The sequence below is a fragment of the Anas acuta genome, chromosome 1, assembly GCF_963932015.1.
Source record: "Anas acuta chromosome 1, bAnaAcu1.1, whole genome shotgun sequence".
Lineage (NCBI taxonomy): Eukaryota > Metazoa > Chordata > Aves > Anseriformes > Anatidae > Anas > Anas acuta.
The window spans coordinates 112,160,156-112,173,644 of NC_088979.1; the positions used below are offsets into that span (position 1 = coordinate 112,160,156).

The window sequence follows — 13,489 nt, forward strand, 5'->3', positions numbered from 1 at the left end:
CCACTGTGACACATACGAGCAATAAAATAAATGGAGTTACTTCAGAATTGATCCTGTTTTTATAAAGATTTATAGATTGTTAGTAATTTTTCAGGAAATCCATCTTTCACAGAGAAGTTTAAAACATTACAATTCCTATGTGGTGCCCACTGCTTTGAAAAATGCATTTTGTGATCCTGTAAATTTAATGGCTAAGATGAGCATGCTGGAAACGGAAAAGCAGGCAGAGAGTCTCTGCCCTCTCTCATGCTGTGGGTTACTGCAAAAGGAGGCGTTGAGGAGGGTGACTCCAATGCAGGAGTAGAGCTCACTGACCTCTACTCACAGCCCTCCTGCTAGAGGGGCTTATGTGTACACATTCATAGAAATAGGAAAGAGGGAAAGATGGGGCATCCAGGCTGCATATACACTCATGAGGATCAGAAATTTATTTGAGGAGAATGCTTACAGTCTGTAACTTATAAAGTAAAAGAATAACAATTGTGTGAACCTAATGAAATAAGTTAAGATCAAAAAAATAAGTTAAATTCTTTTCAACAATGAAGAAAAATAACCACTGGATCAAGTTTCCAACAGCTGTAAACACGTTTGTTTGTTTGCTAGAAATTTTAATATTCCAATTGATTTTTTTAAAAATGCATTCTAATTCAAATAGGGTTAAGTCATAATTATACTGTTATGTGAAATGACCAAACAAATATATAATACCTCCTTCTCAGTTAGCTAAGTAGTGTTTCTATTCTTCTGAATAAATCAGAAAATCAAAGCTGAAGTCAGGTCTTCCATGCTTGGAGAACCAAGTCCCTCACCTACGTTTTCCCCAATAGTACATCGTATCATAGAGATAAACTAATAATGTTGGAAAGAAGTGGATATTTGTTTTGATTATACACACATCTATTTTTCTGGCTCCTGCTCGTATGTTCTCCATCATCTGAACTGGAAGGCGGCAGAGTCAGTAGCAGAACGATGGGGTGATTCTTCATGTCATCCTATGAGTGACAAGAATTTCTGTTATCCAGGCTGGACCTTATGATCTGACTGTAGCTCCATGTAAACCATAGGGCTTCCTTCACGCACTCAAAACCAGAAAAACAAAATAAACCTCAGATCCATCTCTGTTTTGTTTCCAGCAAACTCTATTTGTTTAAAGTACAGATGAATTTTTCCCAGAAAATAACAGTCTGTTTGGAATTAATTTACTTTTAGGTCACATTGGCACAGAGATGATGCCTTTCAAAATGAAATTTACATCTGAAGCACTGCAGAATTTTAGGGGTTCATTACCTTAATGTTATGCCTACCTTGAAGTGAAGAAACTTATCTGCAAAGATACAGTCTTAATAAAAGGTAAATGATGTAACAGAAAGGCACCAAAATTAACCAAATACCTCTTTGTTGATGCCTGTGCCTCTGCCTCACCAAGCCGCTCCTTTCTGTATTCTGTGGCACACCAAGGTAGAAATTAAATTGCCTTTCTTCCATCTGAAAAATGAAATCTGTGAAGTTTCTATTTTAATGGAAACCTTGTCTTTATTCCCTGAACTTCAATGAGAAGCCCTTTGACACCTGATACACCAGCGTGTTAAACATAACAGGGCAGCCGACCACTGGATGGCCCAGTGTCAGGCCCTTAATATACCATTGCATCTCAAAGAGGAACATGATTCTCTTTGTCCGTGGGTGCAACAGAGAGCTGATGTCATGAAATGGCTATGAGGAAGAATAATACCATCAGAACTGTTTATTTAATTAGTAACAAGGGTAAAATCCTCCTAATGCAGCTTGATCAAGGGTCAGTTTGAAAGGTCTTTATCAGACTATGGGTAGCCTTCAGTGACTGAGGCTTAATAATAATCTCAAGACTTCAATTTCCTACTAATAAAGGGTAATATAATGTAGGGTAAGCCCTCTTATTTGTTCAGATCTTTTTAACCACTGAGGAGCTAATATGCAACAACTGAACAAACAGTGGCCACACAGGTTTCATTTTTAGAAGCACACATGACCTCTGATGAAAGAAATGATCAGTCAAGCTCCAAGGCAAGGATGGAGAGTTTGCTAGTAAATGCATATTTTTTCTTTGTGAACCAAAAGAAAAGCAAGCTACTACCATATGTGATATTAAATAAGAATGCCTGAATATGACTGTGGAATTGTCATACTATAAAAATGTTATGGCTTTCAAAGAATTTTCATTGGTAGAGTCTGATGGTCCTTACAAGCATGTTGTCCTAAATGGAGTCTGTAGAAAGCTCTAAACTTATTAGCATTACGTATGTGGCAGATTTTTCGAAGTCTTAGTATTGCCTCTTTACAATTTTAACAGCAACTAAACTCACTTTGCTGTTTCTTTCCACACACTTATACCCAAAATATCTGCCTAAATCTCTGTCTCCCAAAAGAAACTCGTCTATGCAAAAGTGCAGCAGAAATACAGAAGATTTTGATCACTATGGAAGAAAACAAGGTTGCCACTTGTTTAATGCATATGTATAATTAATATATATTAATATATATAAGTACATTTATACATATATAAAATTTAGGAAAATTGAATAATGTAGTAGCCTCCAGATGCCTGGACCAATTTCAACACTGATGCAAGACAGCAGAGACAAACAACATGCCCACTTGCTGCAGGGTGAAATTCAATCTCTTTAATCCAGGATTTTTAAGACTTCGTTAAATTTTTATTTTTCCTTCTTTAAACTGTTGGAGCTTTGGTTTTGGTATACCCACAGGTCTTGGATTGTGGTTTGCTGTTCTTTGGTTACTCACCCTTCTTTGGACACCATATGCCCCACCTCTTCTTATAACTTGCCATCTTCTCATTTGCCTGGACAGTTGCTCTGACAGCAGCTCCCTCAGGAATGGCCCTGACTCCACATGTCAGAATTTTAATCCACTGAGTCTTTTTCCCCAGGGTGGGTAATCAATGCAGAGAGTCAGATTTATGTCCTTCTCAATATATTAGTCATGAAGTAAAACCCAGGGAGGGTGCCATGTTATTTTTTAACATGTTATTAGGAAATAAAATTATTGATTTTTATCACATCTATGTTTCACTTCTCAGACTAAAATAAATTTTAGGGCAAAGCAGGTAAAATGGAATATTGAAAATTCTTGCAAATATACTGTAGTATTTTACCCTGCACCAGGCTACTGTAACCTATGTACTGAAAGAATGAGAATTAAAGAATAGAGTCTCCAGTAAGTAGGAAATGTAAATCTTATTAATGCTTATAGGAGTTACACCTACACATTAAATAGGCAGTATACTAGTCCTTTAAATTGATTACCTGACAAATGACTATAAAATGAGAATAACTTTTTTCAAAGCACTATGTAACTATTTCAGACTCTAGGGTTCATGGATTTTACAGTTATGGAAGTAGTTTTTAAAGCTTGTAAAATATATATATATATACACACACACACACGCACAATATACAACAATGGGACACAGCCAAAAAAAAAAAAAAAAAAAGTATTTACCAAGATAATAATATAACTAAAGGCTATAGCTAGTTCAACACCAATAAAGTAAGTGGCAATATGTATATAATTATCAGGCAGGGGCACTGTATAGGATAGAGAAGGAAGTTCTAGATAGTAAATCTACTTACAAGCAGGTACTTAAAAGGCCAAAGAAATTAAACAGCAGCAAGGCTACAGACCATCTCTGGAAAACCTGCATTGGACTGTTGTGAAAGGTTCAATATTGGCATAAACTACACTTATATCTTTCTTTCTGTGCAAAAGTCAGAAAACTATAGGGGCAGAGCAAGAAGAGAAATAGTATTAGATTTCTTACGTAGCAGAAGTGATCTGCAGAAACCTTATTTTGCCCTCATACATCCTCTAATCGTTCAGAATTACCAGAAGTTTATTCTTGTTCCTATGTTCCAGCAATAAAGAAATATTGCTTAGAATATTGCTGGGAGCAGATGCCTTACCTATCCTCTCCAGAAATGTTTGTTGAATAAATATTCCAATCAGTTCCAATGCAGTGAAAATTTATATTATTTCAGATATTATTATTGACAAGGTGCTTGAGGGAACACAGCCTCTTCAGTCTTTTTGATATCCCAGAGCATCACAGCATTTTTTTTCCGCTTAGTTCATGCCTCTCACAGAAGTTTTTGGCATCATCTTCATCCCTTCTCTCATCCCAAGTGTCCTCTTTTGCGTCTCCAGTTTCCCCATGCTGTGGATATCAGTCCGCTCTAACTCTGGTTTCCACAAAGGCACGAGCAGCTTTTTGCCCTCTCATCTTCAGCTGACATCATTATCAGGACACTGACCTGCAGGCGGACTCCCACCCTCTTGTTCCTGCTGATGACACAATTTCCACCTTTCATCACAGGCAGATCCTGCAGCCAGCACTGATGATAAAACTGTATCACCTCTCATCCCCCCATAGCTCGTAAACTATAACTGAAAAATGAAGCAAAAGAGGTGTGGCACAGACACTAACTTGCTGTGTTACAACTTAATAAGAATGAACTATCTGAAGTAATCAGTTAAGAATTGGCTATTGTGTTCTCTGTTCTCAAACACAATGATCAGACTTTAAAAGCAGACAAACAAAAACAATCATAACCCCACCATCACTACCACCATGGTCAAACAACTTCAAATCACTCGTAGTACCGGAAAGAAAAACAAAACAAAATGAAAACACCAGTCTTTTCTCAGTTTTGCTTTTTCCTTAATAAAATAATACACAAATTCATTCCTTGACAAAAGGCAAATCCTTTGATCACATAAATTAGGGAGCTTGAGTGCACTTGAAGCACAATAGAGGATGTTTCTTATATGTAATGTATGTACATAAAAATGCATGGTAATGTTGATTTGTGCAGGCCAAATTGATGGCCAGGTTAAAGGTCCTATGTAATTTGGACTGCAAATCTCTGCTTTTCAAATTGTTGACTTTCTGTGATGCAAAAGCAAATAAACATGAAGTCTTTATCCTGTATTGCTTGCACAATCAGATCATTAGATAATTAAAACAACAAAAGACACATGGAAATATTGGCTATAGATGTAAATCAATTACTCTAAAAGCAATTACATTGGATCTAAATTAGCCAGGGGTTATATGGGAGATATATAATATTTAATTTGCTGTATGGCTCTGGCACAAATCCAGTCAACAGCAGCAGCAAAGTCACCGCTTCTTAGTGATGGTAAAGAGCAACAAAACAATCACTCTATATTGGTGACCTCAGCTCTTAAAGCAAAGATAGAATTCGTACTGCAAAGTTATGGCATGGAAAGAAAACACAACTACTTTGAATGAAAAAGTACTTACCATAAAACAGAATGAGGACTAGCTTGGAGTAAGCATCTTCCCATTTCTTCTAGATTACATATGAATTCTGTCGCCATATATGTAAAGTGGATTAAATCTTCCCTGAAATAAAATGTATGAAGCAGAAAAATACTTAAAATGAGCATATGCTGCTGCATGAAATAGATTTAAAGGGATATGGCTACTCTGGAGTAGTCACATCCATTATTGCCACAGCCTACTCTAATAGGTCTTCCCATTTATTATTTTTTTAATTGGTCTTGTAGCAGACATTAAGCTAAGACCAACCATCTTCCTCTTGAGATATTTTCAAAGGGATATGTGGAACATGTTTGTGCCAGCCTTGAAATTCTGGAGTTGCACTGACACTGCACAGCTGCACCCCTGGAGATGCTTGCATACAAGCTGACCAGTTGCTTTGTCCCCAAGAGGTAGCCAACATTTGAGCCTGGATGGTCTCCTTCTGCTGAAGAACAGGTACAAAAGAGACCTACTCATGAAATCTCAGTTATCTCATATATTTGTCTGCTCAACTGTGCCCACAAACTGTGTTCCTCCCTTCAGAAGGGAAAAGGAAAATTGTGTCTTTTCCTGGGGAGAAGCTGAGCACATCTGCATAGATGAGTGCTGTCATGTTGGAGGGGATTGGTGAGAGCAAGGGACACTGCAAAGGTTCCAGAGGCCAGCAACTGCAGTTGAGAGGAGCCAAACCTCCTCAGTGGGGCAAAAAATTACCCTAGGAAGCAGAGAGGGACTACACTGAGTTTGCTGTAACTAAATGGGCTGAAAATTGACATCAAGAACCCTTCCAGGAAGGAGGAAACAAAGGAAGATTTGTTTAAAATATCTCTTCTTTTTGACTTTTCTTCCTTTCTTCTCCATTTTACCCAGTCACTTTGAATTGTTCCTGTTATGAAAAGGCAGTCTTTTTTTTTTTTTTTTTTTTTTTTTTTGAGTTTAACCACCCTTTTGGAGTTTTGACTGAAGTGTGCTGGGGCATGGAGCTGGCTACACAGCACCAGGGAAAATCTTAGTCACCATCTTGAAAGACACTTGGCATGGGCATAACTGCACAACAGGTAGGATCTCAGCCTCACTGTGCTCTGCAAACAACCTTATTTCTCAAAAACCCATGAGGGCAGTCCCCTCAAACACGGCTGCAGCTCTAACAGCTTTGTTGTTTGGTTGAAGTAGATTGCTTCTTCTTCAGGAAGAAGTCTCCATTTCAATGACCACTGAGAGCACAACCTTGAGATACAGCCAACCCTCACCAGAGCAAGTAAAATACATGTACAGTAGTTGTACAACATCAAGAATCTTTCATGTATTCTAAAGCACTTCAGAGAGCTACAACATGCATTTAAGATAAATTAATTTTTGTGTCAGGCCAATGCAATTCTAAAGTCATAGTTAAGTCTTTTTTTGGAGGAAAGCCCAGTGACAGGCGAGATAAAATTTCACGTTAATTTTCCCTTAGAGCAAGTTGGGGGAGGGGGAGGGGTGGTAGAGTGGGTAAGAAGAGTTGGGGTCATTGGTGGCGGGGAGAAAAGGTAGTATAATGCTGCAAAAGAAGAAGGGTAATAGTTATAGGCAATCAAAAATAAAATTGCTCTAAGTACCATAAGTAGTTCTAAGAAAACCTCAAAGCCTACTTAAGAACTTAAAATAGGACAAAATTGGTGCTTGAGGAGGCACACTGGACTTGTTCTGAATATCTTGGGTTATTCTTCTAACTGAATTCTCTTTCATCATACATTTAATTTGCCCCTGTGTAAACAAACATTTGGCTGAATGAAATCCCAGGACAGGGCAGGGATTCAGGGAGGTTATGTTCTGGGAGTAGGTCTCTCCAAACTAACCATTCTAAAAAACACTTTGGAGAACTAGCCCCATTTGACATGCTAAATAAAATAACCTATTAAAGCAGTGGGACAGGAGCTTTTACTTTGCCCATGCCTCAGCTCTTGCCAACACACCAGCTCCATGGCTGCCTGGTGAGGGAGGTGCAGTGTAAAGCTCCATCCCTGATCCAGTGCAGCTACTGGAAAAATAAATTACCAAGCTCCGAATGTGAGAGAAAGAGCAATTAAAAAACTCCCCCCTTTTTTTTAATCAAGGACTGTTTTGCCTTGAGGGCTTGGAAGGGAAGGAAATCAGGCTTTTCAAGCTTTTGTGGGGTAGGCTTTGGAAAATATCTCTAATAGACATCCCCGTCCTTTACAGACTGTGCTCTGCCCTGTATTTCTTTCCCTTATGGCGCATGTGTAGGAAGATTTGTTAGACCTTAAACTTGTCACAAATGTAGTCGCTAACAATTTGCCCCCATGTTCAGATGCTCTTGCGATTGCTTTCTCCAGTAATTACTCAGTGGGTACGCCACAGCAAGCTCCATAAGTTACAGCTAATCACTCTTAAGTGCTGGAAGCAGGACTGTATTTGTGCAAAGAAACAGCAATCAAATATGGTAAGCAGATGGCTGTTTCTTGTCCTGTTACCACACTAAGCACAACAGATTAAGCCATGATGGATTTATCAGCACTGATGGATACATTAACACCATATGCTTTTATAGAATAAATAGCTTTTGACATTTCATTATAACTTCTGATGCCCCACTTAAAAAAAAAAAAAAAAAAAAAAAAAAAAAAAAAAAAACTGTTTCTCTTAAAAAGAAAATGCAGATGTTTACAACAAAGCCAGCAAGTTTTCCCATGTTCTCCTTAAGCATTGTATTTCAGCACTTTATATTATGTTAGACATAATTGAAATCCCAGAAATACTTTCAGAAATCCATACCATTTATTTAAACCATAAACTGCATATTCACTGCTCTAGTGGCTTTTTGACCATCAATTCTTGTAACTGATAAATGCCAGCATTTTAAAAGCAATGGAAGTCTTAGCTCATTTGCCATACCTCAAGAATCATATATAGGATTATGTAAATAGCAGTAAACCAAATATAAGAATCCAAGAACTTTCTCTGTCTGATTTACAGGGTGATCTGTAGGGTATGGGAATGCACTGAATGTTAGCTGATATTTTTCAATCCTAGCAGAAAACATTTCTTCAGATTTTTTCATAACTCCTGATTTCATGAGATGAGGAAAAAAAAAAAAGCAAGCAGTTTTCTAGGAGTGGGGGATGTCAGCTGCCCAGGCTGCTGTCAGTAAATGAGCAGCTGAAATGTACAATTCATGCACTGACACAGCAGATGCTTCAAGCCAGGCTCTGAACAGCTATTGCGCACAGTCATCATACAAAGGGTGATCAATAGGTATTCATTCCTAGTCCTGTCACCTCTAGAAAAGCAGAATGCTAGCTGCTCAAACTGCAGTAACAGAGTTAACAAAACCATACACTTTCAGGGGACAATAGGCATTTTTGGTAGTTCTATTCAGTACCCCACTGTAGTTCAAAACATGCTTAGAAGCCTATTCAGTGTCATCAATCAAAAACAGCTGCATGCGTGTGCGCACTTGCTGCACCTTCTTCATTCCTCCCTTCATACACTTAAGTTCCTGTACAGGTCATCAGTTTGGCGTTTGTTAATTGCTCATCCAAAGTCTAGGTTTTAATCACCTGATCCATCAAAAGCCCTTCTTTCCCTGCCTATATTCATCTTGTCAGTTAGTGACATTTTTTGTAATGAAAGCAGTAGATCTATTGATAGCATCCCTCAACAGAGTAGAAGGCATCCTGCATTAGCTTTGTCTTCTAAACCAGCCTGTTCTATTACAATTGACCTTCTCCTCTTGATTACCACACAAATCATAGTCCTCTCCCCTCTCCTCCCCCTCTTTCCCTCCCCCCCATCTATTAGAGTATTTCTTCTGTAGCCGTTCAATTGCCTGACTGCAGCTGGTAATTGGATTCATGTTTGGAGCACAGCTTTCTACGTACAAGCCTGGAATAATTCAAACAGGACCCTGGCCTAAGGCTGGGGCCATATGTTAAATTCAGATTTGTGTCTGTAAAATCTGGAGTACCCTGACAGGAGTATAATCCATTTAACGGCACAAAATCCTGTCCTATTTGCAACCTGCACTTATTTTCTCCTCAGAAGTAAAATTCCATTTCACTACTCTTTTAAGATGTTAAGGGCAAGGCAATTTCATTACGGTGACTTGGTGAAATGTAAAAATGATGTTACTTTGGCAACTGTCTTACCTCTCTAGGTTTCAGGAAACAATGCAAGCAGTTTTCAATTACGGTAATACAAAAATTAAACACCATAAAAAAGAAAAAGCAGACCTGGCAGCATGCTTTGTGTATACCACACACCATTTACCATGCTGTCTCCAGAGCCTCAGACTTACCATTGGGACCAAGCTCAGATAAGCCGCTACACTGAAAAGCAAAAGAGCAGTTAGTGGTATCAGATCTCTTATGCCTCACGTAATGTTATTTCAGCATCAATTTATTCACCTGGAGTTAAAATAATACAGTGATAAAATATAGTGGGGCAAACCTTTTGAAGGTTTGTCATGTTTCTCTTTCTGTTTCTTGGGTCCAGGCACAACCAGACCTAAATTTTGCACTGTTTAGGCCTGTTATGCCCCTTTTTACCTGAGCTTCTTCCAGCCTAAGCCATTAAAATAATGCCAGTTTGTAACTGGCCTAACACTATAGTATATGCCAGCCTTAGATTAGAGTTCTAGTAACTGTAAGGATGTCTGGTGATACTTTGCTAATACATCTAAAACTATACCAACTCTGAAAACAAACACAGACTTGGTACCCACCACACCCTCCACCGCTCCTGAACCTTCTGTCAGTGCTTCTCGGCCCTGTTGCTACACCTAGCCCCAGACCTCACCTAGCATTAGCCAAGGTGCCTTTACAACCAAATAAATAAATAAAACACAAGAATCTTTTACTGATGCTGACTCTCAACATGGGATCCTTTCCCTCCAGTTTCCCAGCAAAAGCAATGAGATTGCAATAGAGCACCCAAAAATATTCCTTGGGTCTCCTTCTGCATGACTCATGAAATTGTTCATGTAGGACAAAAGCAAGGGGCTTTAGAGATCATGAGAAAAAAAGTGAGGAAAGGAATAAAGATCCTTTCCTTGGAGTTAGCAGAAGGATCCCCAGAGCCTATGGTTCACAGTCCCTCCTGCACCTCCTGTATAAATTCCTCTCCCAGTTTGGCAGCTGCAGTTATTGCACTTCAATTGGGATTTCTCTACAGCTTTGCACAAACAGTTCAAGGTTTTAGAAAACTTTATGGCTCAGGACTGTTCCATTTGGAGACATCTGTCTCTTCTTGCTTGGACTGTTTTCCCTCACCTGTTGCACAACAGAGAGGATAAGTGATGCCTCCTTTCTTCTCCTTCTCCCTGCCAATGGCCTACTCCCATCCCAGCTGCTTTACCTCTTGAAATGGACATGAAAGATGCAAATCCTTCTGCATCTCTGTTGAGGCTCACCTCCTCCGTAGTCCCATATGGCACTGGTCATTGCCTGTCATTTCCTGGCCTTTTCCCTTCCTCTGAACCTAAACACACAAGCTTTTCCCTCTGCTTCTACATGGGACTGTCTCCTTAAACAGACCGCTCCTTCACCTCCAGGATGAAACCTGATTGCCCCGAGAAGAAATAAAAAATCAGGCTTTGGTGTTATTACACACACTTCATTTAAGCATTTTCTTCTGAAACCACTTCATTCCCTGAGTTGCTCAGTGTATCCCAGCTTGAGCCCACGCCTGTCAACAGGTGAAACAATCAACCCGCAGCAAGTCATTTCTGAATGTCTTGCAGAATATCAGAAAAAAAAATAGGCCATTTTAGGAAAATACTTCAAAGTTCTGACATCTGATTTGAGGGTCACTTTGTACCAATACAGCAGCTTTTGAATTCCTGATGATAAAGCCCCTGCCCGTGATGTAGGAGATCTGGGTTATTCTTCCAGCTGTGCCTGATTCAAAGCAAATCTGGAATACAAGGGCCTTCAACATACCTGGGAGATGTGTTCTCATTGCCCTGCCAAACAGTCAGCTTTGCTGCTCCATTTTCTGTAAGTAACTCTTCCTCTCAGAAAGCTTCTGTATATAGTACAGTATATAATGTGCACCCGCTATGCAATTCCTAGGTTACTAACTTATGTTCAAAGCAGGACCTTAAAACTCTTGTCCCATATGACAGATTTAACTCCCCCTTCTTCTCATTTCACTGGATGTTCTGTTTACGACCTACATTTTCTTGCTGAAAATATCATCCAAAGTATCACATTCCAGCTCCTGAAACTGCCTTGTCCCTCCCCCACAAATTGTTATAATCTCCACTTTCAGTATTTCCAGCACAAGGAGCAGCTCATAAAGTAGCTGTTGTCTCCTTTCATGGCGTCACATCTTCCAACAATGCAGCTCTTCAAAATATAAGAGCACCCAGAACTCTGAATACAGAAAGTAGGATGCCCCTCATCCCCATTCATTTTTTAACTGTCAGCTTTCTGACATTTTTTTCCTTCTGTACCTTGAGAGAGTGCTCCAGGGCTTGCTAACTTCACTCTTGTCCCTAGGGTTTAAAAGCTGTTGGTCACCTGATATCCCCATCTCTACAAGCAGAATTCAGCAGTAAGCAGAATTTATATTTTCACCTACATCTATCCTACAGATAAAATGGGTTTTCTTCTGTACTACCTGATTGAAAGTCTACTGGAACCAATGGAATCCGTCTATTGCTGACACCACCTTTTCTTCTCTCCCTCTCTCTCTTTTTTTTTTTTTTTTTCTGATAGATCTCACATTTGCTATCTTTCTTAAAATTGCAGTTCCTGAATGTTAGTGATGAAGTAAAAACCCCATCTTCTTCCTTCTCCTTTTAGTTACCACTCACCTTTGGAATTCCTTCCATCTCACCTTCTAAGCTTGAAAATGCTACTGAAGTGAGATTTAAAACCATTAAAGTGACAGAAAAACTTCTTTTTCTTTCCTTCATGCTACTATTTTATATCTTTAAACTCTTGGCTCTTGTGGAACTGAAATACCCTCCAAGTTCTGATTAAAGAGGCCATTTCTGGCCATGCAGTGATGGAGAGCCTCTTCACAGGTGCTGATCTACTTTTACCTCGCAGCAGGAGATGGGGAAGATCTGATAAGCTGAAAGGGACCTAAGAGCTACTTCAGATTGCAGGGTATGAGTCACCTCCTCACAAGTCTTCTCATTACAAGCCAACTCACTCAAACAGACATCACCATGAGGTTTGGGGCTGATAGAGCTGAAAACTATTTCCGTGAAAAGTAAAAACCTGTAATAAGAACAAATTCATTGGTGAATTATTTCTGTCTTGGTCATGTAAAGAATACACTAAACAGGTGCTCCATCTGTATTATTTTATTTTGTTTGTGAAATTTGTCTTAAAGTTACCTTACATTGTGTCTAACAATCCAACTAGACCATAGTTCTGTCAGTGAGAAACAAAAACTGTCAATAAAAGTTTGTAAAAAGTGCCTTTCTGCATGTATCTCAGTTAAAATTTAATCTGTGAATGCAATCAGGGTGTTAGGTGTTTCTTTCTGGAAGGCTGGAGATGCCATCTTTTGCCATCTGTTCTAATTATTTTTGAATAATTTGGCAGATCTTTGTTTTGTTGCTGAACTACAGAACCAGACTTCACAAAAAAAAATAATAATAATAATAATAATGCTAGTGTTTTGTTCAAAACTACAGCAACATTAAACAGTCATACATCAGTAGCATGCAATCAGACCAAAGAGGTAGATAAAGTAAAGGTAAGTCTTGACATTTTGCCCTCACTATGGGATAACATAAAAGTAAGGAAAAAATAGCTGCTCCCGGTCTGGCACTAGTTCTTGCAAAGTATGTCCCTCCTTCACTGGTTAATTTTCCTTGACAAACTCTAAGTGAATTTGTCAAATTATTCACCTGCTCATCACAGCATCTGAGACCATCATCTAAGATCTCAAAGTAAGAGAATCATTATTGCCCTTTCTTACCAGTGGAGAAAAGTAACAAACGAAGTCCTCAAGATCACACAAGGTGTCTGAAAAACAGCTGAAAAACAGGGCTCTTTGGCTCCAGACCAGAACTTCAGGAATTACCATGCGATCTTTTTGGAACAGTCACTACAACAGTAGTAGTACAGTTGTAGTATTTTAAAAATTAAATAAAATTGTATTTTAGGGCAGGAACCGCATATTGATTCT

The 13,489-nt window shown here is 38.9% G+C and overlaps 1 long non-coding RNA gene across 1 annotated transcript; it reads right to left on the reverse strand.

Moving 5' to 3' along the window:
- Window positions 1–464: 464 nt before the first annotated feature.
- Window positions 465–12,968, reverse strand: LOC137861608 (uncharacterized). The gene is made up of 3 exons (XR_011099741.1): window positions 9,639–12,968; window positions 5,321–5,422; window positions 465–4,338 (listed from the first exon to the last, which is right to left on the reverse strand). It is a non-coding gene; the product is annotated as an uncharacterized lncRNA (long non-coding RNA).
- Between the last annotated feature and the right edge of the window lie 521 nt (window positions 12,969–13,489).